Below are 9,611 nucleotides of genomic sequence, written 5' to 3'. Positions count from 1 at the left end.
TACTTAAATTGTTTTTTACTTTACCAGGGAAAAAATACTTCTTTGTGAAATTTTAAAAGTGAAAAACTGATTAAAGCTATGTGAGTTAGTAATAACATTATAACAATGATACACTGTCTCATTGAAATGAGCAAGATAATAGATTACTTACAAATAGTTTTTATAATAGATTAATTTAAAGAAAGTAACACAAGTACAAGAGAGGAGAAAAAATAACTGTTAGAAACACTGTGGAATTCCAGAATGACAGAATGTCTCTTTCCATCCATTTAGTTTTGTTCTTTTAAATTATAATTTGATTATTTGCATATTTTATTTCAAGTTTAAAACAATATATTCTAGAAAGATTTTAAGTATTGTTAAACATTATTACAGACAAGAAATTATCTTTTCAATGTTTCAATTTTATGGGTATTTATTCTTATTATATTTTTTTATTGTAAAATTATGTCAGGCTTAAAATTTATAATATATTTTAGACTAGGGTTTATTTCATAATTTTGCAAAAATAATATATAAGTGTGTGTATTACTTTTAATACTGATGGTTCAAAATCAGTGCAGCATAGGCTGAGGACATACTGTCTTGTGTTTAAGACAGACCTAACCATTGACCAAAGTCATAGTAATCTGATGGTAGAATCTCGGCTTCAGTTATGAAGAATTGTAGTTTTTATACCTGACTATTCTAAAGATTTCCTGCGTATTTTAAAACTGCTGTTGAATAATCTGCTATGGTCAGTTGTCCTGTCATAGGTGCAGGTTGAAAATTAGAAGAGGTCTATAGTTTCAGTTGACTTTGGTTCAAAATGATGAGGCCTATCTCTCGAGTAGCAAAATCTGATATTAAAAAAAAAACTGATATTATGGCCTGATTTTTTTCTCCAGATATATTTCTAATAAAACGCTTTACTCACTAATTTTTATTAATTTACTATATGATATTTGTGGGAAAATAAGTATGTGCAAGATTTTTAGTTTATAATCCTCAAAAATCAAGTCCTTATAATCAGGGAAAGTGCCTCAAGTCTTTCTTGAAAAAATAGACCCATACATTTATGAAGATAAAATAAAATCTTAAGTTGTTTTATATCAAACTGTCAGTTAATATCTATATAGTTAAAAATATATAATTAAAACTTTTAATTTTAATTATATAACAATGAATAGTAATAAACTTCATAGAGTCATGATAACCTCATAGTAGAATCGGAGATTCAGCGTCTGAGGGTTGGGGGCTCGAAAACTAATTCTACGAAAGATATTTTGTGAATACAAACTGAATGGGCGTTAAATCTATCGAAGGGAAAACATTCTGTTAGTGGCGATGGGGTGTTAGCAGAGGTATCGTCCTCGTCATCTGCTCATGATTCAAAACTACAAAGTTCGACCTTTTTTTTTTTTTTTTTTTTTTTTTTTTTTGTAGTTTGAAAGCGGGCTTTGCATTTACCTAAACTTCATTAAAAAAATTCTGATTTTTGAAAGTGTATTAGTTGAATAACTATGTTTAAAAAAAAGGAGCATCGCATTTGTATGCGACAGTTTTATTGAATAAACGTGAGATTTCCCGATCTTTTACAATTCTTGAATATACTTTTAAATCTTAGTCTTTTTAATTCAAAAAAGTTTTTTTTTTTTTTTTTCACAGTTAATGGTCATTTAGTAGGAAAGTGAAATTATTCTGCCCGCTGTCGGATCGTTCATCTGTTTATTTAAAAAAAAAAAAGAAAGAAACATTTAAAAGTGAAAATAGACGTAATCACAGATAATTCATTTTCCAAATAAAAATGGGATCACGTTGCTTTTTTTTTTTTTTTTTTTTTTTTGAAAAAAAATTGCAAATACTGGAAAATACTTAAGAAATCCTTCTTGAAAACAAATTAGGTTAGTAGTTAATAATTTTTTTAAAAAAAATTAGAGCATTATTTCCTCATTTTCCAGCGATTCACCGGCCGGTTTAAGGCGGAAACTCAAAGCTTGTTTTGTTGCTTTCGTAGCTATGACGAAACAGCAACAATCCTAAGAACGGCGGGCAATCCGGCCTGTCGCCACTGGAAAGGAAAGTGGTTATTGATACATAAGCGACCCTCGCATCGTGTAATTCACGTGATTTGTGAGCGGAACTCGGTCCTACCGTTGCATTCTTAACTTAGCTCGGAAAATAATTTTAGAATTCAGAACCGGCTGTATATCCGTTCACTTAAATAAGTAGCCTTTTTCTACAATTTGTTATGGAAAGACATTAAGAATGAATAAATTTTATGCTTGTGTTGCTTCTCGTGTTTCAGCCTAGGAGGAAAAAGGAATGCAGAATTTCTTCCGTGTATGCAATAAAATTAAAGACTTGAAAAGAAATAAATAATTCTTCGATTCTTCCTTTATATATATATATATAGTTTGCAATTTTTGCTAATGGATTTCTTGGAAATTCTTCAAATTCTATGCAGAATATTTTTTTAGAATTTCGAATGGTGCATTATAAATTTTCCTATTCGTGCAATTAAATGAATTAGCCTATGCATATAAATGTGCATTTGGTATTAAAATAATATTTTTTTTTAAAATTTTCACCACTTGAGCAATTAAAAAATTTTTTTTATTAACCCGTTTTTGAAATTAAATGAATTAACCTATGCATACGAATATCAATTTGGTATAAAATGAATATATTTTTTATTTTTACACATTTGAGGAATTAAACATTTTTCTACATTATCTCGTTTTTGAAATTAAATTAATTAACCTATGCATACAAATATCAATTTGGTATAAAATGAATATTTTTTTAAAAAAATTTTACCCGTTTGAGCAATTAAACATTTTTCTATAATTTTTCCTTACAATTTTCGTATTTGGGCAATTTTTTTTCTAATGTAATTACTCAATTTACTAAAGTGCATGTTCTATAAAAACTGTTTTTGTTTTTTTTAACTTCATATTTTCTACCATGCATATTTTTCCATAAAACAAAATCCTATAAAATAAAAATTTGAATCACACTAAATATCAGAATATTTCAATGTAGAAATTGAAATGGAATTTAAAAAAATAAATATCAGTAATTCAACCCATAAGCTGTTTCCTAATAAAACTTGTGAAATAAATACGTCATTCAACTTATCACTGAGTACATAGAACGATTCTGTGATTTTTTTAAACTGCTGAGAAGTGACGTTAGTGATAAAACATGAGCCCCGTAGTGATGTCAAACTATTTAGAAATCCTTTCTTGTCTGATGTCGTGTTCTAATCATAAAAATTATACAAATTCGAATTTTTTTTTAATCACATGCAAAATAAGAATGAATTTTTTTTTTATTTAAAACTTTAAATAAACGATGCAAATTCAGTAATGACATTTAAACAAATGTAGTCGAAAATTCTGAATTATACTTCTTTATTTCCATTTCTCCTTCCACTTCAACAGAATTTCTATATGTTTGAATTATTATATAAATTAATAACATTAGAATATTCATAAAATAATAATTGTTTGATAAACAAAGCATGTTTTAAGCCTAACCATGATTATTATCATAATGAATGCAAAATACTCATTATTTTAGAGTTAGAGAAGAAAAAATGCACTAAATTTCTGGGGAAAATCAAAATGATTTGTATTATTAATCAAATCAATTTTTCTTTGAGTTGAAAATCCAACTGATTTTTTTTTTTACCTAAACATTCTTAAATAGCACGGGGGAAAAACGGAAGAAGAGCATTGAAATTAGATTTAATTTAAACATTGAAAACTGTATTTAATAAAAGACACATATTACTTCACGCATATTTGTGTAATTTCAGAAAAATTTCCATTAAACTACATCTACTTCCTTTCGTATTTGCTGATATAAAAATTAAGATTGATGCATATTTTCTTCATTGGAATTCTAGTCTCTGATCTATTTTAAAATCATTTTTAATATACTACAGCTTTCAGATATCAGGTTTGAGAGTATTTTGTGATACTTGCACGTTTTTTTTTAGCTTTATTGCTTTACTTTAGGCATATTTTGTTCATATATTAATTTAGAATCAGTGGCGGATTGTAGACTTGTCAGATGCCAAAGGCCGCTAGGCTGAGAGGAAATCGCCAACAGATCGATTTAAAATTTTATTTTCCTATTTGCCAAATAAATAAGTTCATTAAAAGATGCAAATTCTATAAATGATGACACTTTAGAATAATATGAATACTTTATATCAAGTATAATTAATTAAGGATCTGTATCTTATTTTGTTCTAGTAAATATTAGAATATTTATAAAACCGAACATCTACTTCAATAATACTGTGTACAAACGTAGATACCAGCAATCTAGAATCATTATAGACAAATAAAAACCAATATACATTCAAAAAAATTAATAAAATAAAAGATATCACCCTAAAACAAACCATTAATATATTAAGAATGTACTTAAATGAAACACTAAATTGACCATACTTTTTAAAAACCGGCTACCATAATGTGCACGGCATATAATCGGAAAATATTTAAATCAGGCCACTGTATAGAAATTTTATAAATGACTGAAGGCGTTTTGCAAAAAACAAGAAGCAAAATTCAACTGATGTCTTATGACTGAATTTAATGTCACGGTAATATAAGGGATTCAACTCGTTCTTGTAATCATAGAAATCAAATCCACAGTGCCAATTTAATTTTAAACTTCTTGCAAGAATTTTTTTTTTAAAAAAAATGTGAAATTACCACATTTGAATGTTAGATGGCATGCCTAATTATGCTAGATCATGTGACTATAGCACCATGTGAATTTATTTTTTTTTAAATGCCAAAGAGAAACTGGTAAATACAGAAAAGAATATTTAGTAATTTAGTCAAGAAAACCATACTGTTTTTGGTTGTGACAATGGTTCCGTTACTTAGCAATAACCTGTAAAATTAAATAAATTAAAAAAAGAATTTGTGGTAGCAAACTTCTCGCAACAGCATAAAAAAAAAAAAGAAAGAAAGAAAGAAACTAGACTCCCAATTAAAATGGCCCGGAAAAGAAAAAGACGAAAAAAAAAAAATAATTCATCTGTATCGTGTTTGATCGCATTTCAAAAATTTTTCTGTCAAAATGATTCTAGTTGAATTCTTCAAAATAACTTGCAATCAGTTATTCTAACGGTATTGAATTAATTTCCTGTTTATTAAATCTATGTTTTCATTTCCTCTATCCTCTACTCATAGTTTGTGTGTCCAAAGGATCTGCTTTCGAAAAGCTTATTTTCAGTTGAATAGATTAAGTTCTTTCTTTGAGTGATAAAGTAAGGATTCTCTAACTTTTTCATGTATTAGTAGTTGAGTAGAGGTTTCAAAGGGAAAACTGCAACAAAAACTCGGCGATTTTTAGACACCTTGACAAATATTTTTGCTTAATCATAGTTATCGTCTGGTTCAAGTTTACAAAAGAATTTATGAAATAAAAAAAACTCAATAATAAATATTCATGATTATTTTTTTATTTGAAAAGTGAGAGAAACAGAAGTTTAATTATTTGCTTCATTGATTTCATAATATTTTCCCCTTATATTTTAATTATATATAAATTACTGTCACTTTTAACTGATAAAATACCATAATTTAATAATTTTTATTAAATTATATTCGTGATATTACTTATTCCATCAATAAAATTAACAAAATTAATTGCTTCATAAAAAAATGTAAATTTTTGAAATTTTGTTGTACTTGCATTTAAGGTTTCACTTCAGAATTAAGAATTGATGAAAAAAATTTTTTAAACACGGTTGCTGTTTTCTGTCATATATTTGGATGCATAACGATATAAACAGAAAATTCAGGAAATGCATAACACGATGAACAGAACGGTGCAAGACTTCTAAAATACTATAAGTTATATGTCTATTAAAATTTGAAATTCAAAAATGTTTTGTTGAGAATGGCCCCAAGTTCAAATTGCATAAAATATTTTATTGAAATTTATAGTAATTGTTAATCCTAGTGATCTAAATGGTCGTCAAAAGCAATAATTTTAAATATATAGATGTATTTTAAATCTTCACTTGATTAAAACAATATGACTGGTTGACCTTCACAGAGCAAAAAGAAAGAACCTGTTCGAATAAAGAATCTTGTACTTCTAAACATAAAACTCGTGTACAGTTTTAAAAAGTTGTAACTTCGGCAATACAAATTAATGTGTAAGTTGTGGTCTCATGCAGAAGTATCTTAAGATTTTGATAGGATGTTTTTATTTCAAACTCTTCAATAACTGTGAACAAAAATATTAGAAAAAAATATCTTACGGTAAATACATTAAAGATTTTTATGAAAGGTTTCCAAATAATCATTTTAATTCATTTTATTTTTTATTCATTTATTTATTTATAATTCTAAGCATTACTTTTCATTATTTTTTCAATCCTAAAGATGCGACAAATTTATTTTTTTAATGAAAATATAGGCACAAAGAGAAAGTTTAATGAGTCTGGTGTATATGAAAGAAAGAATATGTAAAGACGTTTAAAAGATTGATACATCAAGTTCATTTAAATACTATCTGTATACCTGCGAAAAATTCCTTGGAAAATATAAAAGGGTTATTTGCCGTTAAATCTTTTGGGACTGATCATAGCTTCATAGCTTTTTTTCATTTTGCAAAACATATTACTAGTACAACCTGTATTTTATCTTTATAAACGCTCTAAAAACTTAATACTTAATGGAATTTATTTTGACCATCGACACAATCTGAATTTTTATTTTGATTTTTAATTAATAAACTAAAAGAACCTTGCGTTAGCTTTATCTTTATTACAATCAAAATTCTCACAAAGCATGCTTTTATGCTTTGTAGTATAAAAAGTATTTTCTTCTAATCATCATAAAATTCGCCCACAAGATTTTGACGAATCAGACCTCCATAAGTCCAAAACTACGTTTCAGGGCTCCTTAAGTCCAAAAATAGGTTTTTATAATTATGTTTGTTTGTCTCTGAACACGAAAACAGAAGAAAAAACAAACAAACTTAACACTAGATGGATGAAATGTGATTGTTAAACCAAGCTTATAAATTTCCCTTAAATTTTGAACAAAATCCAATCACACGAAAAGTAGTCCGAGTGCAACTGCATATAGACAACTAGGAAACATACATGGATAAAATTAAGTACACAAATTTAGCATTCAAAGTGTAAATCGTCGTCAAATTTTGAATCAAATCCATCAAAATGCTAACCGTCTATTATCAGTACTTACGATTGCATATAACTGCCATCACTCAAAAATGAAATAAATAAATTTGATATGAGATGTTGTGCTAAAATTATAATTCTGTGGCATATTCGAAATTTTAATTAATTTTTATTACCGTTATTATTAATTATTTATTAATTTATTATTTATCCTAATTAATTTTTGATTATTAATTTATTATTATTACTTATTTTAATTTTTTATTTACAAATACCGGTAGTTTTCAGAGCGTTGTTACTTTGGCATTCTGCTGGATCTGATGATTTTGAATTTTGCAAGAAATACTTAGTAAAATTTAATTTTTTGGAATTGATACTGTAACTTAGACTTTATGCAGTTCTTTTAAAGGTTTATGCATTTATTTTATTTATTATAATGATAGTTTATTACAAATCACAAAGCGCTTTTGTATGGGAGTCTGAAAATAAAAATCTGAGCTCTCGAGACGTACTCGACGTTGCCCAATGTTTTCTAAAGAAAAGAAGTATAACGTTTTTATCACGAAGTTCGCTAAAAAGTTTCTGTTGGCGTGATTTAAAGTCAAAAATAAAATAAATACCAGTAGTTTTCAGAGCGGTGTTACTTTGGTATTCTGTTGGATTTGATGATTTTAAATTTTGCAAGAAATGCTTAGTAAAATTTAATTTTTTGGAATTGATACTGTAACTTAGACTTTATGCTGTTCTTTTAGAGGTTTATGCATTTATTTTATTTTAAGTTGCTTTACTATATTAATCCTTAAGACTTCAGTTTAGTGAAAATTGTCCAAAATCGTCACCGAGGTCAATCCGGTTAAAACAAAAAACCGGTTTCGAAAGAGTTCAGGTAAACGTTTATTTACGTCAGCGAAAGTAACCTTTATAAAGCTGCAAGGCATAAAATTGAGAAAAAGACTTAACCTCGAAAACTGCACCACTTTTTGCATATTGGAATAAATCGATTTGCTTTTTAGGGTGTTGTTTAGTTGTGACAGCATTAAACACAGCATGAGTGCAAACCATCCTTTCGATCTCTTTTTTCAGTGGAACTTGTCTAATTCGAAACTGACAAGACTATAATAAAGATTTGATTTATCTTACAATTCAGTATTTAAAAAAACGACCTAAAAATGAGTACAGTAAGGAAATAATAACGATTTTTTTATTTTAAAATAGCAATAATGATTCATTTTAATAAAAAATATATGCTAACTAATTAAAGAATAAGTAATTTTACTAAATAAAATAATAATTATTAAGGCTAAGAAATTTTATTAAGTTTAAAAATAATAATTCAGTATTGCGTAAACATAACTATTTTTTTACGAGCAGTGCCGGCGTCCTGGCATAGGGGTAGCGCGTCTTCCCCGTGATCTGGGCGTCCTGGGTTCGAGTCCCGGTTTGGGCATGGCTGTTTTTCCGTTGTTCTATCTGTCAGATGTGTGAATGTGCCCTCCTATAAGAAGGGGTTGTGCAAGCGAATGAGTGATGCGTGAGCAGCAAAGTCGTACTCTTGGCCCTAGTTGGCGCTACTATAAAAACAAGAGACGCTCCCCCGCCAGCTTAAATCGCTGTCTCCGTAACAGCGGGCTTGTCCGTGGCAAGAGTCATAAGAAACAACAACGACATTTTTTTATAAACAGTAAATATAAAACGATTTCAATACAAGAATTCTACAATAAAATTTAAAAATAAGCAGTTAATTTATGTAAAGTAATAAAAAGAATCGAGAAATAAAATAATTTCTTTTACACTTGTTTATTTTGTCTTTGAATAAACTAAAATAAATTCTAATTATAGCTGATATTTCGCATCATATTAATAAGAAATTCAAAAGAACAAAGAAAATCTCTTAGAGAAAAAGAAACTGTCGAATTCAAATTAAAAACAGTTTAAAAAAACTTTATAAAGTTTTTTAATGAAATTTAAAAAGTATAAAGCTCTTTTTTTTAGTTCGTAATATAACTGGTTTACGACTAAATGTTTTATCGCTGTTTATTTCGCAAGAGGAAGGTATCTAAACTTTACAATTTTGTCACAATCTGTTTGCTTCACAGATATCAGGTACGCATTTTGCAACAGTGAAAGTAATACCGTGTTTCGAAACTGCGGAGGGACGATGAGGTTATCACTTTCTTGGAGAACTTTAAAATGATAAAGTATTAATTCTTTTAAAACATGTAAAAATATTTTCATCTATAAGTTTCTCCTCTGTAAATTTCATTTGCAACAGAAAATTTGCGAAAAATATTTATTAAAAAAATGGAATCTTTCGATGTCTCTGTATATTTTAAAAGTTGACATAAATCCGCTAACGTTTATGATACTGTATATTATACTGCAAGACTTATACACCGCTTCGCTCTTTATCGTGAATGCCCGCTTTTAAATATGTTAAAGCAAATTC

This window comes from Argiope bruennichi, chromosome 6 (assembly GCF_947563725.1).
Source record: "Argiope bruennichi chromosome 6, qqArgBrue1.1, whole genome shotgun sequence".
NCBI lineage: Eukaryota > Metazoa > Arthropoda > Arachnida > Araneae > Araneidae > Argiope > Argiope bruennichi.
This window is presented reverse-complemented; position numbering follows the sequence as displayed.